This window comes from Erpetoichthys calabaricus, chromosome 7 (genome assembly GCF_900747795.2).
Source record: "Erpetoichthys calabaricus chromosome 7, fErpCal1.3, whole genome shotgun sequence".
Classification (NCBI taxonomy): Eukaryota; Metazoa; Chordata; class Cladistia; order Polypteriformes; family Polypteridae; genus Erpetoichthys; species Erpetoichthys calabaricus.
In genome coordinates this window covers 72316532-72336246 of record NC_041400.2, presented here as the reverse complement: position 1 = coordinate 72336246, position 19715 = coordinate 72316532, and the positions used below count along the sequence as shown (strand labels likewise).

Genomic DNA, 19715 nt, shown 5'->3' with positions numbered 1-19715 from the left:
CTCTCTTGTGATGCAAGTTTTTCTTCTTGCCAATGCATCTTTAGGGTTGTGATTGCCAAGGCTGTCATTATAATTGACATTAGTACATACTACCAAATCAGCTACAACACACTTTTGGCGGCTCAACGATAATGGTTGCATGTGACAGGGAAAGCATTTAATGATTTTTTCTTTTTTTTGCACTAGAGACTTTTATTTAAATACTAAAAGATAGACAGACACTTGTAGAATTAATGCATGAAAATGCTTCCAGACAGAAATTAAACTCATTTTTGCTTGTGTGAATGGCATGAATTCTGCTGGCAGTGAAACACAATTTATTTTTACATTTTTTTTGTAAAGCAAAGCACTGAATTTCACTGCAAATTAATTTTCATGCAGATTGTTTTGTTCATTACTAGTGGTTGGTATCAAAGTGAAATGACATTCCCTTATGGGGAAATGAACAAACAATTGTGAAACTCCTTTACCTTCTTTTCTTAACTTAATGACACATCTCAAAAAATTTCTATAAATACCACTATGTGTGAAATTTACACACTACTTTTTAATCTCTATGCAGCAGTCAACAGTGATTTATTTAATAGTCAAACAGGCCAAACTGAGACACTCAGAATGGATATGTCACTAACTACCAGTCTGTTGTATATAGGACATTGTCAGTCTCATAAAAGATAAACATGTCCCAATCCAAACAACTGCTATAACTGTGTCTTTAATGTTCTGCTAAATTGAATTCCGGTTCTTGCTAAAAAAACCGGATTTTTAGTCCTGTGATTTTTTTCAGTAAATTTGAAATGTAGAGAATTCAAGTTTTATCTGTGAAAGAGTGAAGAATGAAGACATCCTGAATTTGTGGAAATTAGACTCATGATTTTGTGTGATCATTTGTCACAGGTGAACCCAGAGGGTCAAGAATGAATAAAAAGTTCCCACTGAGTCGAGTTCTAGGGTATGTCTTTGTCAACAGAAGAAGAGCATCATCTGGTAAGGTTTACACAATGGAAACTCTTAAACAAAAACACACTTAACTGATTCTCCAATAATTCTGATGTAATGCTGAAGAGCAGCCTGCCACTGCTTAGCACACAGTCAGGGTCCCTTCTATTTTTAATGCAAACTTCCTTTGTAAAAATGGCCTTTAAATTGTTGTCCAGCTGAAGCATAAACAGCGGAACACTTTGGTGATCAAGTTGAACCTGTTAATCACAATCTTTTTTCCCACTGGACTTTAATAGACTTTTTAAAACTAAAAAGATGTTCCCATTGGGATAATTATGTAAGTAATGATAATTGGGTTGTTTTTACTTTATATTTAGCTGTTCCATTTTTTGTAATTATACTAGTAATAAATATTATATGCAGCCTGCTGTAAATAATATTTAGGATGTTAACCTATAATATGATTGGTAAAATAAAGCTGCGTATAATACTTTTGGTTATTTTCTAGGTTTTCAGAAGACTTTTTTTAAAAGCTAAAGCCTGGTTTAAAAATATTGAATATATATATATGGCTTTTATTTGTCAGATCATTTGATCATATGTTTTCAATAAAAAGTTTTATTTGTGACAAGGACAAAACTTTAGACATTATAAAAGTTTGGGGCAGCCACTCGTATATTATATCCTGGCTGCAAAAATTTTGCAAAAGTTTGAACAGAGATATTCACATGACTGAGTCCAAAATAGAACTGAATACTTGGAGGTAAAATGGTGGTTTTAAGGGCTGGGGAAGGAAATGATGTCATCTATGCCGGAACCGGAAGTGCCGTCATCAGAGGTTCCAGGACCTGGCGAGATTTCCCGGGAATGGTCTGCATGAAACTGAGTGAGACAGTCAGCACACTCTACTACCCCCTGGTCTGGTGTAGTATAACATTTACTCAGGCCCTTTAGCTGTCTCCCACTCGCACATGTATGACAAGGCCCCCGACCTTAGCCCAGACCCACCGGGTTGGGCGACCTGCACCGAGAGGTCGTGAGAACGAGAAAGGGCATTGGCGTTGGAATGAAGAGAACCCTTACAATGAATAAGTGAATACTTATACGGTTGAAGGTCAAGAAACCACCTGGTGACCCGAGGATTCGACTCTTTGTGTAGTGCCATCCACTGTAAGGGTGTATGATCCGTCACAAGAGTGAATTCCCGACCCAAGAGGTAGTACCTCAACTGGGTAATCGCCCATTTAATCGCAAGTGCCTCCCATTCCACTGCCACATACCTGGTCTCTCGATCCAACAGTTTCCAGCTGAGGTACATGATGGGGTGTTCTACACCATCGACGTTTTGGCTCAACATGGCACCGAGACCTGTGTCCGAAGTGTCAGCCTGGAGAATGAAAGGAAGAGAGAAATCAGGAGCATTAAAAATTGGTGTAGACGTAAGGGTCTGTTTTAAGTCACTAAATGCAGCCTCCGTCGTATCATCCCATACCACATTGTTAGGAGCCCACTTCTTTGTTAAGTCAGTCAAGGGCGCCACTCTCTAAGAAAACCGGGGTACAAACCAGCGGTAGCACCCGGCTAGTCTGAGAAAGACTTGGACTTGCCACTTGATTCGTGGATGGGGCCATCGCATTATGGCTTCTATCTTCGAACACTGCGGTTTTACGGTACCCCAACCCACCAGGTAGCCCAAATATTTAGCTTCCTTCAATCCGAAGAAACATTTCTTTGGATTAATTCGAAGCCCAGTTTTTCCTAGCGTCCGTAACACCGCAGTGACCTGCTGTACGTGGCCCTTCCATATGTTGGAATAGATGACGATGTCATCCAGATAGGCAGCACTGTACGCATATATGGGGGCAGAGCACTCTATCCAACAGATGCTGAAAAGTTGCATGCGCCCTGTGTAACCCAAATGGAAGTACACCAGTGTCCGCTAGGGGTACTAAACGCGGTCTTAACCTTCGTGGAGTCCGTTAAAGGAATTTGCCAGTACCCCTTAGTCATGTCAAGTGTGGTCAAAACTTAGCTTGGCCAAGCCTTTCGAGGAGGTCGTCCACTCGGGGCATCAGATTAGCATCAAATTGGGATACTTGATTAAGCCGACGGAAGTTATGGCAAAACCTCCAACTCCCATTAGGCTTATTAACCAAGACGACTGGACTGGACCAGGGACTATAACTTTCCTGTATTACTCCTAGTTCCAACATACACTTGATTTCAACCTCCACATCTATTTTCTTTGCCTCGGGAAGTCGATAAGGCCACTCTCTAATGATAACCCCAGGCGCTGTCAGTATATCATGCACAATCAGAGAGGTCCTTCCGTGTTTTTCACTCACCACCTCCAGTATGGACAGGATAGCTGTTTCAAGCTCCTGTCTCTGTTTGGAGCTTAACTCTGTACCAAAATTAAGGTTGATTGTGTGAGCAAAGAATGAGCTGGGCTGAGCAGAGGTGGGATCAGGATCCCTTTCCTTCCATGGCTTCAGCAAGTTCACATGATACATCCGCTCGCTCGGTCGACGATTGGGTTGTTTCACCAAATAATCGACGAGTCCTTTCCTCTCATTAATTTCATAAGGTCCTTGCCAATGAGCAAGTAATTTAGAATGGGAGGTGGGAACCAAGACCATGACACGATCTCCCGGGTGGAATTCTCAGTGTGTCGTACCACGATCATAATAACAGGCCTGTGCTGCTTCCGCTTTTTCCAAGTGACTTTTTAGAACAGGTCGAATTTTTTCAAATCGATCGCGTAACTGCGCTATATACTCCAATATATTGGTAGAGGGAAAGGCCTCTCCTTCCCATCCTTCTTTCAAAATATCCAGGAATCCCCTGTGGTTGTCGTCCATATAATAATTCAAAAGGTGAAAACCCCGTAGAGGCTTGTGGGACTTCCTGATATGCAAAGAGTACGAGGGGGGGGGGAGCTGATCCCCTTGCAAAGCATTTGCTTGAGAGTCTGATTAAATCTCTCCACTAGACCATTGGTTTGAGGATGAAACATCGCTGTCTTTAAGTGCTTTATTTTAAGTAACTTGGCAACTTCCCTGAACGTCTCCAAGGTGAATGGCGTCCCTTGATCCGTAAGGACCTCTTTAGGGATGCCAACACGCACAAAGACCCCTACAAGTTCCCTTATGATTGCTTTCGACGTGGCTGAGTGCAGGGGAACAGCCTCAGGATATTGAGTAGCATAATCAACGAGGACTAATATATATTTATGTCCTTGGGCTGAGGGCTCTAAGGGTCCTACAATATCGACCCCAATTCTCTCAAAGGGAATATCAATCAGGGGAAGGGGAACGAAAGGAGCTCGGTCCCTTCTAGGAATTTGCCGTAATTGACAGTCTGGACAAGAGACGCAAAAACGGCGAACTTTCTCATTAATTCCCAGCCAAAAAAATCGGAGCTTAATCCGCTCTAATGTTTTTTCAGTGCCCAAATGGCCTCCTAGGAGGGGGGCATGTGCTAATTCGTAGACTTGCCGCCGGTAAATTCATGGGATTAACAACAGTTTTCTCACCTCCCCCTCATGCTCAGCTATTCGACGAGGTCGTTTTCTATCACAAAGTGAGGACCCTGTGGCATGGGCTGATGAGCGTGTTGGCCATTGACAAATACTGATGCATTTTTTGCATGTTTCAGGGAATCATCATTCCACTGCTCCCTTATGAAAGAAGCCGACGTTTCTCTGAACCGAAAGTGCATTTCAGAGAGAGGGTCTGGTTTGATCTCCTCCCGGCTCGTCGAGGCACGGGGTGATGACGTGTTAGCCTGCGACAGCCCAGGAATCTCCCCGTCTATCTCTTGGACTTCCGTATCTCTCTCCTCTGGCTTGTTCACACGGCGTGGAGACAGCTGGAGTCGAGTCATCCCCGTCTATATCCAGGCCTAAGTTTTGTTTGGGAGTAGTAATTGGTACACTGCTTTTATTGTCTGACCAGTCCCGCCCCAGAATCACAGCGAAAGTTGGACACAGGAGGACCGCCACGGGAATTTTTTTCAGCGATCCTCCATAGCTAATGAAACATTGGGTGGTTTTATATTTATGGGTTTCCCCTTGTACGCAGGTAATACTGGTCGTTATTTTTATCCACTGTCGCTGTAATACATATCAGCAAGCAACAATGGAAATTTTGCTGCCAGTAACGAGGAGTGCTTTGACTTTATATCAATTAACTATTACCACTCCCGTATGTGTTAGAATTAGGGGGTTGACAAGTGCACATAAACCGCCTTTCCTCTTCTACCTGCATCCCTCCTCATTCCCCAGCAGTTTGTATACCCCGAGGTCCGGGAACTTTGGAACACTAGAGGACCGTTCTGCTCCCTCAGATTGTGAGTCTGACTCAGATTTTTCTAGGAGCTTTATAAGCTCCTCCATGGTGTGGAATTCTCCCCAGGCCAGCAGTCAACATTTTTGGGTAGTCCTTTTAACAAAGGAAAGCGGGCAACCTGCTGCACTATTTGAAGCGCCGTCAGCTCAAATGGTCGTAGCCAATGGGCTGTTTGCTCCCAAAGAGTTTCTGCCTGCTCCCGGGTAGATCAGCCAGGATCTAACTCCCAGTTTTTTAGGATTTTTACCTGCAGGTTTGGGGAAAGCCCATATTTATCTGGGATCATAATCCCAATGGGCAGCTCAGCTCTCTCCTCCGAGAGAACATAATGAGCCCCCTTTGTTTCCTCCATAGGAACCAGCGCACATCTGTAAATCTCATCCATATTCTTCCTTTGAGAAAATACTAGCCCGGTTTCGTATTTAAGAAGCGGAGCCTGCACCAAATTACTCCTGACCCCCGAATGACATTATAAAAGTTTGGAGCAGCCACCCATATATTATATCCTGGCTGCAAAAAGTTTGCAAAAGTTTGAACAGAGATGTTCAAACGACTGAGTCCAAAATAGAACTGAATAATTGGAGGTAAGATGGCGGTTTTAAGGGCTGGGGAAGGAAATTATGTCATCTATGCCTGAACCGGAAGTGACATCATCAGAGGTACCGGGACCTGGCGAGATTTCCTGGGAATGGTCTGCAAGAAACCGAGAGAGACAGTCAGCACACTCTACCACCCCCTGGGCTAGTGTAGTATTTCATTTACTCAGGCCCTTTAGCTGTCTCCTACTCGCACGTGTGTGACATATTAAATGTATGCAGCACTTGTTTGTCACTTCCAGGCATGCATTCAGTTGGGTGTCTAATAACACCGGAAGGTTATTAGGATGGAGGGATTTGTAAGCAGCAGATTTTCGTATAATGATTCACTCATGTAATTTATCGCCCTCCATTTTTATGTCTGTTCTATGAATACTCAGAGAAGTATGGCAATCCAAATTAATTTTTCGAGATTTCTCAAAATGCATTTCAGTATTCTAAAATGCTCAGCTATTTTTAGTGGTGCAAGTGGAGTATTACTTTAAGGGTTATTTTCCATTCATCCTGCTCTTTGATACTTATCAAACTGTCCATGCCACACATGTCTAGTTTAGTGAAGATGGACACCTGCCAGATATGTTCTAAAAGTGAAGAAATTAATGGAATGGTGATGACAATTGTTAATTGTTTGATTCAGTGCTGCAGAATTATTACTAAGACATACAGATTAGCTCTCCTTTTCAACCCATAAAAAGCTACACCCAACCTAAAAGTCCATGGTCATAGTTTTCTAAATTAAAATTTGTCCACAAGGTTTGCTTCTGGGACATATTAAGTATTAAAGCAACACTTAGGCAAAAGCATATTAGGCAACATTGTCCTCCTGCATCCTGGGGACATGTTACTGTTTAAACTGCCCAATGTGACTTAAGTGTGTAACTGTGCCCTGTGGTGGACTGGTGCCCTGTCTAGGATTAATTTCTGCCTTGTATCTTGTGCTTCTATGCAGGGCTTGTGCTTTTAGTTGAACAGAGCAATGGATGAATGTCTGGATGGGCAGTTTTAAATTGTATAAATCCTGAGTAAATAATTTTTCCTCCAGTGCCTACAGTATATGAAAACATATGTTCTACAGCTGAGCCAGTGTATTCTTTTCTAGACATCGAGACATCCAGAATGTGTAAGTCATTTCTTAAGAATGAAATTAAAGCTTATTTATTCCATCCGCTGTTGCCTTATGAAGTTAAAATTTAGGCTTAATACTCTTAAAAATATTAAAACCGTGGTGAATTAAAAGTTATTTATTAGAAGCTGTGCTTTTAGTTTTTAAATAAAACAGACTGTACATATAAGATCATATCTGTACATCTACAAAAACTAACAAGTTAGAAAATGAGTGCATGACAATATTCAGGTAAATGAAAGTTGGAGCATTTCACATATTTTTAGTTACTTTATGTAAAAGTCAGCTATCACATTTTGTTTATTAAATTTTTTTTGTAGCAATGAGTCATTTTCAAAAATAACAGTGATAACAGAGTGCAGTTACACGTGTTGGTAAACTACATTAAATGTATACTTTTTAGCAGTACTCTACAATGTCATGTATTTAAAAATGTAGCCTAAATAGGCCTGTGGTGGCTCAATAGCTTTCATACACAGCAGATTCCAGGTCATATTGTGTAAAAATAACATTGATTGATGTGTGTTAGTGGTGGAGGGTCTGTGACTAACTACTGTATTATTCAATTTTCTTAAAACATAACATTTTAAAGTATACCCAATATTGTAGTACCCAATAATTACTAAAAGAAAAATAACCTTTAATACTAATGACCAATACTTTCATAAAAACACTATCAACATTACAGTTTGAAAGGAGAAAAGCAACTGAAATAAGTTACCCATCTAGTTATTAATATTAGTTAAAACCCAATAATTCATTGGAATTCTGTAAATAACTAAGAACTGATTTATTGTATAAAGAGAATACCAATGGTGAAAATTATCTTTAAGATTTTAAATCCAGTCTGAAGGTACATACAAAACAAAAGCACCTCTTCAGTTACAGATAAACCCATAACCATAGCTCAATCTGTTGTAAAGTTTTTACTAAGCAATTCTTTCAGCATGCGCAAACTGTAATCCTGCCCTGTCCTTGCTATCTGCGACACAATCAGCCTTTTCTGCTCTATAGAACATATATATGACTGTGCAGACCTTGTTGCACACCTAGCAGCTCTATTCTTCTGCCCACAGTAGTTCTGTAGTTTTCATTCTAAACACATGCTGTGTTTAAGTCACTTAGAGTAGCTTCACTTTTCCTGTGACATTACGTTGTATTTCAAAAACCTTTAAACTGTAGATTGATAACATCAGTTCTTTACAATAAAAATCTGCAGATAATAGTAGTTCAGTCGATTCTGTCTTACGTATGTACTTTTACAGTTAAGCAGCAGAAGAAGTGTATTGCCATATGTGATGCTTACACATGTCTGGTGTTGGAGATCCGAGTGGCTCCAGACCAGTAAAAGATATAACCACTGTGAAGGTTAAATTGAATCAGTAAATTACTTTATGGTTGAAGCCTCATAGAATGTTACTTTGTTTTAAGAAAGCAGAGTTTTCAGATTTGCCAATGCTCTTCAAAGGGAGATTTTGAAATTTTTAAAACATTGTACAGCATGATTTGTTTCAGGTATCACAACAAAAATTGATCTGTCTTAACAAATTTAATTCAATAATAAGTATGCCATATTTCAGCAAAATCTGCCTAGGAGTTGTTTCATGTGGATAGATAGGACAGAGACATGGCTGTTGTCGTAGTTCTTATATTATATATGAACACACCTAGAAAGGTTAAAGGTTATTTCCATGCTGAACAGGAAAAAAAGTAAGAGATACAACCCTGCCTTTGTTCCCTCCTTCCCCTTCTCTATATGTTACCTGCCCTTTCCTCTTTCGTTATGCACCTGGCTATACAACTGAAACATTGCATCTTTAACTTCTTTCTTTTCTAGCACCTTGAACTTTTTTCCCCTTCTCAGATGCATACTGACGCAGCCCTTCATTAACTCCACCTGTTCAGACTGATTCTGCTGTGATTCCAGGACAGTGACTTACTTTGTAATTGCAGTATGAGCTTTTCACTCCACTTTATATTCTGCACTGTCTGTGTATTGTGTAAAGTGTGAGATTTTCCACTGTAACCAATTCCTGCATTCTCAGGGAAGCATCCATTTCAAATTTCCTGTCAGCGCTTAGCAAAAATTAAAGTACTTTGGTGTTTCCAAATCGGCCGTATAAGAAAGTCAGTGAAAGTGTGTGTTCTGTGATGAATAGCACCCACACCAGGACTAGTTTTTCCTTTAACCTCTGAATTGGATTAGGCTTTGCTACATTTTTATGACTAGGGACACATAGTATTATACAATTCAAGAAGAAACAGAAAAAATGTGTCTGTTTATTACACATTCAATGGGTTTTGGAGCTAATCTTGGGTTTGTTGTTTTTGATATAGGTCCAGGTTAAGATTGTGAAGTTGTAGTCGGTTATTGAATTATCTCGTTTGGAGAATATATTGGACTGTGAGGTAGATCTTGGATCAGGCAAAGTTGAATAAATGAAGTAATACACTGGATGAAACTATTAATAAATATGATCATACTGTGGTATGGTATGGTCAGGGCCCGGGATGCCTCTTCTGTATATGGTCCATGGGAAGAAGCATGGACTGATCAGTGCTTCCCCCGGGACGCTAGATGGCAGCCCCCCAGGTGGCAGTGGTGCCTCAGATTCCCTCAGGGCTCCATGGGAGATGGAGTTCTCTATGACCCTGTTGGGATCCGGGGGTGCCACCAGGGGGTGCTGAGGTGGTTCCTCAGCTCATGTGGGCGGTTCTTCCGCCACACTCAGAAGTGTAGCCGGAAATCAGTCATCAAACACCTGGAGCACTTCTGGGTGGGCTATAAAAGGAGCCAGCAGCCACCACTCCAGGAGCCAGAGTCGGGAGGAGGGAGACAAAGCTTGCCGGAGAGGAGTGGAGGAGACAAAGAAGGAAAAAGAATTGTGTTTTTGTGCCGTGTTTGTGGAACCGTGTTGTGCCTGTAGGAACGGGGAAGGCGTTGCCCACAGGCGAAGAAAAAGAAATAAAACGTTTATCTGTTTTATCAGTGTGCCTCCCATGTCTGTCTGTGTCGGGTCAGGCGTTGATATAGCGCCCTTCTGTCACTATACACAAAATTAACATGAAAACAGAGAAAATTGTTACACCTAAAGTGTAGAAAGTTAAAGAAAAAGATTAACAAGCTAAGAGCTATAAGTTTTATTCCCACAAGTTGCTGTGCAAAATATAATCAACAGATTGGATGTCCTTTTTTGTAGCACACAATTGTTATGGCTTTAATATAATACTGTATTTATTGGTCACTGCTCATTAAGTAAAGATAACATCAGCTGAAACAGGTGATATTGTGGCAATATGAACAAAGAGTTCAAATATGTATGAAATTCAGTTGCATTTCAATTATCATGCAAGCTATATTGTGACGGCAACGGTGATGCAGTGGTATTGAGTAGCGCTGCCTGCCGCCTCACAGTAAGGAGACCACAGTTCACAAGTTGGAGTTTGCATGTTCTCCCCTTGTCTATGAGTGTTTGCACTTGGTGCTCCGGTTACCTCTCACAGTCCAAATACATGCAGGTTAGGTGGACTGGCCTTGATTAACTGGCACTAATGTGTGTGTGGTGTGCGAATGTTCACCCTGTGATGGACAGGTGCCCTGTCTAGGGGATGATCCTGCCTTGTGCCCTATACTTGTTGGGATAGGCTCCAGCCCACCTTGACCCTGCTCAGGATTAAGTGTGCTGAGAAAATGACACAACATGTAACCTACATTGTTATATATTGATGCTTTCTATTGTACTTTCCTTTTCTCAAGAGCCTTGCAATGGTGAGGGCAAAAAAGATGGTGCACAAAATAATGATAGATGGGTGGAGGGGAAATGGACTGATTGATTTCTAATGACTTTTTTAAATGTACAGTATATGTCATGTAGTGATTGTTAAATGGTAAATTTATACAGGGTGGTCATGTTTCAGTGAAGTACTGAAAGTTTATAAGGAAGCAGAACAAAAACACTTGAAATGTAATTCAAATGAAATCCATTTTATTTTCATTTTGCCTTCTAGCACAATGAAAACTAGTTGCTAGTCCTGCTGGCATAGAAACATTAAACTTGCTGTAACAATAGAGTTCAGGGGACAATTATTTACTTCACCAATGAAAAAACAATGGCCATAACAATAGCATTCACATCAATAGAGCAAATGATGATGACTACATTGACTTCAAAAGGAATTCAACATATCAAATTGCAATAGTTTACATCTACCATTATTTTTCAACATAATATTTGAATTGTCCTCATACAGTTTACTGCTCTTCTTTTAACCATGCAATAATTTGATCAAAATCCTTTTCATGAGAATATGCAAAACAGCATTTTGTTTGACACAGCTCTGTAAAGTGCTATTCTTGATCAATCTGTTTTATATGGCAAAAGTCATATAGTGAACTATCACAATATTCTACAATACAACCAAGATTACATTCAAAAATGTGAATTTCCCATCGGGATTAATAAAGTATCTATCTATCTATCTATCTATCTATCTATCTATCTATCTATCTATCTATCTATCTATCTATCTATCTATCTATCTATCTATCTATCTATCTATCTATCTATCTATCTATCTATCTAAAACAAGACAAATTTTAGTGTTATGGTGAATTGTTAGCTGACACACTGACAGGGGAGTGTGAACTGAAAATATGTAAGAACAAGGGTCACTACATCAGGTACAGACAAATTCTTCAGAGAAATAAGTTACAAGTAGATCCAATTAAAATATGTTATGTTCAGGAATAATGACTATGGATGGTAAATTAGTTCCATCTTCTTACTACTTTCTATTTGTGTGGCATGCTCATTAGTGGTTAGCAATGCTGCTTCACAGATCTACCATCCTGGTGTCAAATCCTACACGTGCTCAATATGTGTTTGCACATTCTCGTTGCGTTTCTGTGTTTTTTTCCAGGTACTTCAATTTTTCTCTGACGTATTCAAAGACATGCAGCTTAGATTGACTGACCTCTTGCGAATGTTGTGTGCATGATTGGGCCCTGCTGTGGACTGGTGCCTTGTCCAAGGGTGATTCCTGCCTTATGCCCAGTGCTGCCATAATTGAGTCTGGTCCCATGTGACATTAAATTACGAGAAGCAGCCAAGATAATGTTATAAAACTTGTTTATATTGTTTATATAACTTGTTTATATTGCTCAAATGGAATATGATGCTCCAGCTTTGTTACATTCTTATTTGCGTATATTTAAGTATATCAATTAAGAAAAATGGTGCATAGGCATTTTACTGTTATTTCTAAAAAATGTTCTTTAACAAGGATATATGGGGAAAAATTAGAACCTTGTTAAGAGTAAAAAGTATTCAGATAGGTAAAAATTACATTTTCATATCACCAAAGTGTTTTCCAATATTTGTGCATAGAAGGGAGCAATAAGGTAAATAAGTATCTTTTACAGCCCTAAGAGCTACTTTTACAAAATGAAAATGGCTGAGAGCTACTCATGTTTTCTAATGTTTATTCTCATAGCTTATTTCAACCCAAACAAACTGAATAAGCTTGTTTTGCCTGAACATTTACAAAATGTTGGTGTCCTCAACTCAATATTTTTCATTAAAACATCACAAAAAATATTTAGTTCACCTGCAAGTGCATTTTGTATGTCTGTATGCATTTTCTAGTGTATCTCATCCATCCATTTTCCAACCCGCTGAATCCGAACACAGGGTCACGGGGGTCTGCTGGAGCCAATCCCAGCCAACACAGGGCACAAGGCAGGAACCAATCCTGGGCAGGGTGCCAACCCACCACAGGACACACACAAACACACCCACACATCAAGCACACACTAGGGCCAATTTAGAATCACCAATCCACCTAACTTGCATGTCTTTGGACTGTGGGAGGAAACTGGAGCACCCGGAGGAAACCCACGCAGACACGGGGAGAACATGCAAACTCCACGCAGGGAGGACCTGGGAAGCGAACCCAGGTCCCCAGGTCTCCCAACTGCGAGGCAGCAGCGCTACCCACTGCGCCACTGTGCTGCCCGTATCTCACACTATTGAATTAAAACATGAATGCTGTCAAAACAAAACAATGCAATTACAAATACACAAATATTACTTATTCATTTGTCAAATGAATTGTGTTACATGTCACTGTTTCACTTCACAAGAGTATTCACATGTCCAGTTGCATATGTGATGTGTTTTTTAGTTAGTGAGATGACTGGCACTGCATGGAGTCAACAAGAGAGGTGTGTATGGTGGAGTGTAGCCACTTAGGTTCACTCTTATGGTGTCATTTAAATGTTCATCTGTCAGTTTTGTTCTGAACGTTGGTTTCATGACATTCATGTCAGAAAAGGCAGACTCACAGAGGTATGTAAACATTTTCAGAGCTGCTTGGTGAAGATTCTTATAGTCATCGGGCTCTACTAAACTCCAGAAATGCTGAGAATGCTGTTGTGACTTTAACTGCACATTATTTTGAAGGTTTACTAATATATAATATATAAAATCCAATGTCTGTCTGCTTTTCACAAGAAAACTACTTAACAGATTTAGATCAGGATTTTTTCGATAATTTGCTTGAACATTCTGGTTGATGTTGCGAATTCTCTCATTTCGATATGTATCATAGTTCTCTTGCGGTACCGATTTCTTTGCGTGAATCCGGGAAACATGCAGCGGGATGAGGGGAGGGGGTGGACCCTCCTGACTCATGTGCCAGCTTCGGGGTGTGTTCCTTAACTCCGCTTAGTTAGTGAACGAGAGAACAATTGAATTCAACTTTGTTTGATATTTAAAATAAAGTGTTGCTTAGGTCTTGATGAGTTTGAGTCCAGATATTCTCTTAAGTATATGCCACATTAAAAAGATAGATTGCAATTCAGATTGTGGATCGTGATATGATTTTTTGGAAAGATCGGCCACCCCTAATTTCACTAATTAAGTTTTCAAATTTATGTAGGATTCATTAACCCTTTGGTGAGCTCCTTACAAAATAACAACAGCAACATAAACCAATCATAGGACAAATAATAGTTTTATACCTGGCTTGTATTAAATAGTGATTTAGTATGCAGTCCACATCAGACCCTGTTGAGAAATCCCCATTGGAATTTGGCAGGATGTATACAACTGCTGTGATTAGGATGCTTGCTTGCTCTTTCTCTCTTTCTGTCTTCCTCTCTGTCTACCTCTGTTAGCTTTGTGCTCTTGGTGCTATGTCAGAATGTACAGTATTTTGGAGGGTGAAAGATGGCTGTAATCCAAAAGTCCCAAGGTTCAGCAAGTCACCATTAGTGGTCTTCTAGTGTGTTCAGGGTCATAAGGTTTTCCAGTGCCAGGATGCAGTAACTCTTTTTATAACTGTAGAATAATATTGTTCTCCTAAAATAAACCAATTTTTGTTTAATTAGGCATGTTGCCTCTTTTTGCTTGGAATATCTGGAAACATAAAAATGTGTTGGCATTTTCCCTGACAGAGCCCAAACAATAATTTTCTCACAAGCGATTACCATTTAATCAGGTCAGGTCAGGTTGGGGAGCATGCACTGGTACAGCGTGTTTGTGCACCCACCACACAACAACTCGGGATCACAGTTGGTAACCGTCCAGGCAGACACGCAGTCCAGACCCACCCTCCTGAAATGACCATGTATCTGCCACGGTCAAGTGTTATGTGGGCCTCCCCTTGCCCTGGTCCAGTCGCTTGGGTCCTCAACAATAAGGATCCTGCGAGCCAGATTACCCTTAGGAAATTGCGCCACATGGCCATAGTGCCATAACTGACGCTCCCTCAAAATGCAGGTAATGTGCCTCATTCGGGATTCCATGAGCAACTGCTTGTGTGACACAAAGTCAAATCAGTGGTACCCAAGGAAGAGACACAGTACTGAAGGAGTCCAGTCTTCATCTCAGGTCACTGGATAGTGTCCATGTCTCGCAATTATATAGAAAAACAGGAAGCACCAGGACTCTAAAGACTTTGGACCTTCGTCCTTCTGCAGAGATATCAGGAGCGCCATACACCCATTTCCAGTGACCTCATGACCCCCCATGCTCTCCCAGTCCAATGAACTGACTTCATAGGAGGAGTCATCAGACATGAGTGTCACTGCAGAGGTACAGCAAGTAAATGTCTTCATGAGGACAACACTTTCCCCACAGACAGACACACTACTGATGGCCGTGCCCAAGAGGATGCTCACATCCTCGTAGGTAGACACTGGAGGGTAAGGTACTTGCTAGAGTTGTCCTCAAAAGGATCCACGATCACTTGCTTACCTAACAGCGACTGGAGTAGTCTGGTTTTACGCATAAGAAGTCTACCATCAACTGCATCCTGGCACTGAGAGTTCTCCTCAAGGGCAAACGTGAATATTGGTAAAGTTTCTTTGCAGCCTTTGTCAATTTTTATAAAGCGTTTGACTCGGTTTATCGAGGTGTCCTGTGGGACATCCTGAGAATTTGCAGGATCCCCCCAAAATTACTGGATTTCATGAGCATCTCTTGGTGAAGAGAGATTCACTCATCTTGACCACTTAATAATGAAATCAAAAAAAGCAAAAACACCCATACAGTGTTATGAAGTCAGTAAGAAGGTTAACAGAATGTTAGATTATATTGTATAGCATGATGTACTGAGTGCAAGTCCAAGGACGTTATGCTCAAGCTTTATAATATACTGGTGAGGTCTCATCAGGAGTACTGTGTACAGTTTTGATCTCCAGGCTACATAAAAGACATAGAAGCACTAGAAAAAGTTCACTAGGCTGATTCCAGGACTGTAGGGGGTGGGTTATGAGGAAAGATTAAAATAGCTGAGCCTTTTCAGTTTAAGAAAAAGGAGATTAAGAGCTGACATGATTGAAGTGTTTAAAATTATGAAGGGAATTGGATAGTTGATTGAGCCTGCTACTTTGAAATGAGCTCAACAAGAACATAGGAACACAGTTGGAAATTTGTTATGGGTGAATTTTGCTGAAATATTAGACAGACAGACAGACAGACAGACAGACAGACAGACAGACAGACAGACAGACAGACAGACAGACAGACAGACAGACAGATAGATAGATAGATAGATAGATAGATAGATAGATAGATAGATAGATAGATAGATAGATAGATAGATAGATAGATAGATAGATACTTTATTAATCCCAAGGGGAAATTCACATACTCCAGCAGCAGCATACTGATACAAAAAAACAATATTAAATTAAAGATTGATAACAATGCAGGTAAAAACAGACAATAACTTTGTATAATGTTAACGTTTACCCCCCCAGGTGGAACTGAAGAGTCGCATAGTTTGGGGGAGGAACGATCTTCTTAGTCTGTCAGTGGAGCAGGACAGTGACAGCAGTCTGTCGCTGAAGCTGCTCTTCTGTATGGAGATGACACTGTTTAGTGGATGCAGTGGATTTTCCATAATTGATAGGAGCCTCCTAAGCACCCGTCGCTCTACCACAGATTTCAAGCTGTCCAGCTCCATGCCAACAATACAGCCTGCCCTGCTCACCAGTTTGTCCAGGCATGAGGTGTCCTTCTTCTTAATGCTGCCTCCCCAGCACACCACCACGTAGAAGAGGGCGCTCGCCACAACCGTCTGATAGAACATCTGCAGCATCTTATTGCAGATGTTGAAGGACGCCAGCCTTCTAAGGAACTATAACCGGCTTTGTCCTTTCTTACACAGAGCATCAGTATTGGCAGTCCAGTCTAATTTATCATCCAGCTGCACTCCCAGGTATTTATAGGTCTGCACCATCTGCACACAGTCACCTCTGATGATCACGGGGTCCATGAGGGGTCTGGGCCTCCTAAAATCTACAACCAGCTCCTTGGTTTTGCTGGTGTTCAGTTGTAGGTGGTTTGAGTCGCACCATTTAACAAAGTCCTTGATTAGGTCCCTATACTCTTCCTCCTGCCCACTCCTGATGCAGCCCACGATAGCAGTGTCGTCAGCGAACATTTGCACGTGGCAGGACTCCGAGTTGCATTGGAAGTCCGATGTATATAGGCTGAACAGGACCGGAGAAAGTACAGTCCCCTGTGGCACTCCTGTGTTGCTGACCACAATGTCAGACGTGCAGTTCCCAAGACGCACATACTGAGGTCTGTCTTTAAAATAGTCCACGATCCATGCCACCAGGTATGAATCTACTCACATCTCTGTCAGCTTGTCCCTAAGGAACAGAGGTTGGATTGTGTTGAAGGCGCTAGAGAAGTCTAGAAACATAATTCTTACAGCACCACTGCCTCTGTCCAAGTGGGAGAGGGATCGGTGTAGCATATAGATGATGGCATCCTCCGCTCCCACCTTCTCCTGATATGCAAACTGCAGAGGGTTGAGGGCGTGTTTTAACCTGTGGCCTCAGGTGGTGAAGCAGCAGCCTCTCCATGGTCTTCATCACATGTGACGTCAGAGCAATAGGCCGGAAGTCATTCAGCTCACTAGGACGTGATACCTTTGGGACTGGGGTGATGCAAGATGTTTTCCAAAGCCTCGGGACTCTCCCCTGTTCCAGGCTCAGGTTGAAGATGCGCTGTAGAGGACTCCCCAGCTCCAGCGCACAGACCTTCAGCAGTCGTGGCGATACTCCATCTGGACCCGCTGCTTTGCTGGTACGAAGTCTCCTCAGCTCTCTGCTCACCTACGCTGTTGTAATTGTGGATGGGGATGTCTCTCCTATGCTGGTATCAGCAGAAGGATGTGTGGAGGGTGCAGTACTCCGAGGTGAGAGTGAGAATGGGTTAGGGTGGTCAAACCTGTTAAAGAAGTTGTTCATTTGGTTTGCTCTCTTCACGTCTCTCTCGATGGTGGCACCTCACTTCGAGCTGCAGCCAGTGATGATCTTCATCCCATCCCACACTTCCTTCATGCTGTTATTCTGCAGGTTCTGCTCCAGCTTTCTCCTGTACTGCTCCTTTGCTGCCCTGAGCTGGACTTTAAGTTCATTCTGCACGCTCTTGAGCTCATGCTCATCACCGCCTTTAAAAGCCCTTTTCTTCTGGTTCAAAAGGCCCTTGACGTCACTTGTAATCCATGGCTTGTTGTTAGCATAGCAGCGTACAGTTCTTACTGGAACTACAATGTCCATACAGAAGTTGATGTAGTCAGTAGTGCAGTCAACAACCTCCTCAATGTTCTTATGTGATCCCTGCAGGATATCCCAGTCTGTAGTTCCAAAGCATTCTCTCAGAGTCTTCTCTGCCTCGGGACCACTTCCTGAATGAGCGTGTGGTTGTAGGTAGCTTCCTCACTCTTGGTTTGTAGTGAGGCTGAAGCAGAACTAGGTTATGATCTGCTTTCCCAAGCGCAGGCAGCGGGGTGGCACTGTATGCGTCTTTAATGTTTGCGTACAGTAAATCAATAGTCTTATTTCCCCGGGTGTTACAGTCCACATACTGGGAGAAGGCAGGTAATGTTTTGTCCAGCATCACATGGTTAAAGTCTCCAGCGATTAGCACAAGCACCTCAGGGTGCTGCATTTGTAACTTAGCAACAGCAGAATGGATGATGTCACTCGCTGTCTCCACGTCTGCCCGAGGAGGGATGTAAACAATAACAACAATGACGTGTCCAAACTCTCTGGGCAAGTAATAGGGACACAAACTTACAGCCAACAGTTCGATGTCCCTACAGCAAGTGGAGATTTTGACATTAACATGTCCAGAGTTACACCACCGTTTATTAACATAGAGAGCGAGTCCTCCTCCTTTGTGCTTCCCGCAGGTACCTGCATCTCTGTCCGCTCTAACTGTGCTAAACCCGGGTAGCTCCACGTTAGCATCTGGGATGGTGGTAGTTAGCCACGTTTCGCAAAAGCACAAAAAACTGCATTCTGTGTAGGTTCTTACATTTTTCACCAGCGCAGCCAGTTCGTTGATCTTATTTGATAGTGAGTTCACATTTCCCATGATCACAGAAGGCAACGAAGGTTTAAAACGCCACTTTCTTGCAAGCTGCTTCATTTTTAGTTTAGTGCCGGCTCTGCTGCCATGATACCGCCTTCTTACCTCGTCGGGTAAATAGGGAACCACACCGGTACTGGCATTTGTTCTCAGTGCTCGAAGTTGAGTACTTCAATAGACGAGTCTCGGCGTGTAAAAATCCATGCCCATGTTGTAAAAGTAAGTGTGTCCAGGGAACAAATCCACATAAATAAAGTGATAGGAGTGATCAATAAAAAAAGAGAAAAATAAAAGTAGAAAAATAAAGTCGTACACGGAGCTGCTGAAAAGGCTGCCACTCTCGGCGGTGCCTGAGTCATCATATATAAAGTTATATATATTAGGACGTTTTTCTTCACACAGAGAACCATAGACACGTGGAATAAGTTAACAAGTACAGTAATCCCTCCTCCATCGCGGGGGTTGCGTTCCAGAGCCACCCGCGAAATAAGAAAATCCGCAAAGTAGAAACCATATGTTTATATGGTTATTTTTATATTGTCATGCTTGGGTCACAGATTTGCGCAGAAACACAGGAGGTTGTAGAGAGACAGGAACATTATTCAAACACTGCAAACAAACATTTGTCTCTTTTTCAAAAGTTTAAACTGTGCTCCATGACAAGACAGAGATGACAGTTCCGTCTCACAATTAAAAGAATGCAAACATATCTTCCTCTTCAAAGGAGTCAGGAGCAGAGACTGTCATAAAGGCAGAGGAAAATCAATAGGGCTGTTTGGCTTTTAAGTATGCGAAGCACCGCGGCACAAAG

The 19715-nt window shown here is 41.7% G+C and overlaps 1 protein-coding gene across 1 annotated transcript in view; it reads left to right on the top strand.

The window, feature by feature from the left end:
- The window catches only part of LOC114654253 (leucine zipper putative tumor suppressor 3), a 115590-nt gene that overhangs the window by 36136 nt on the left and 59739 nt on the right, over positions 1–19715 (top strand). The window contains exon 3 of the mRNA XM_028804678.2: positions 898–987. The gene's annotated coding sequence lies outside the window, so the exon portion shown is untranslated. The remainder of the gene's footprint in view (positions 1–897; positions 988–19715) is intronic.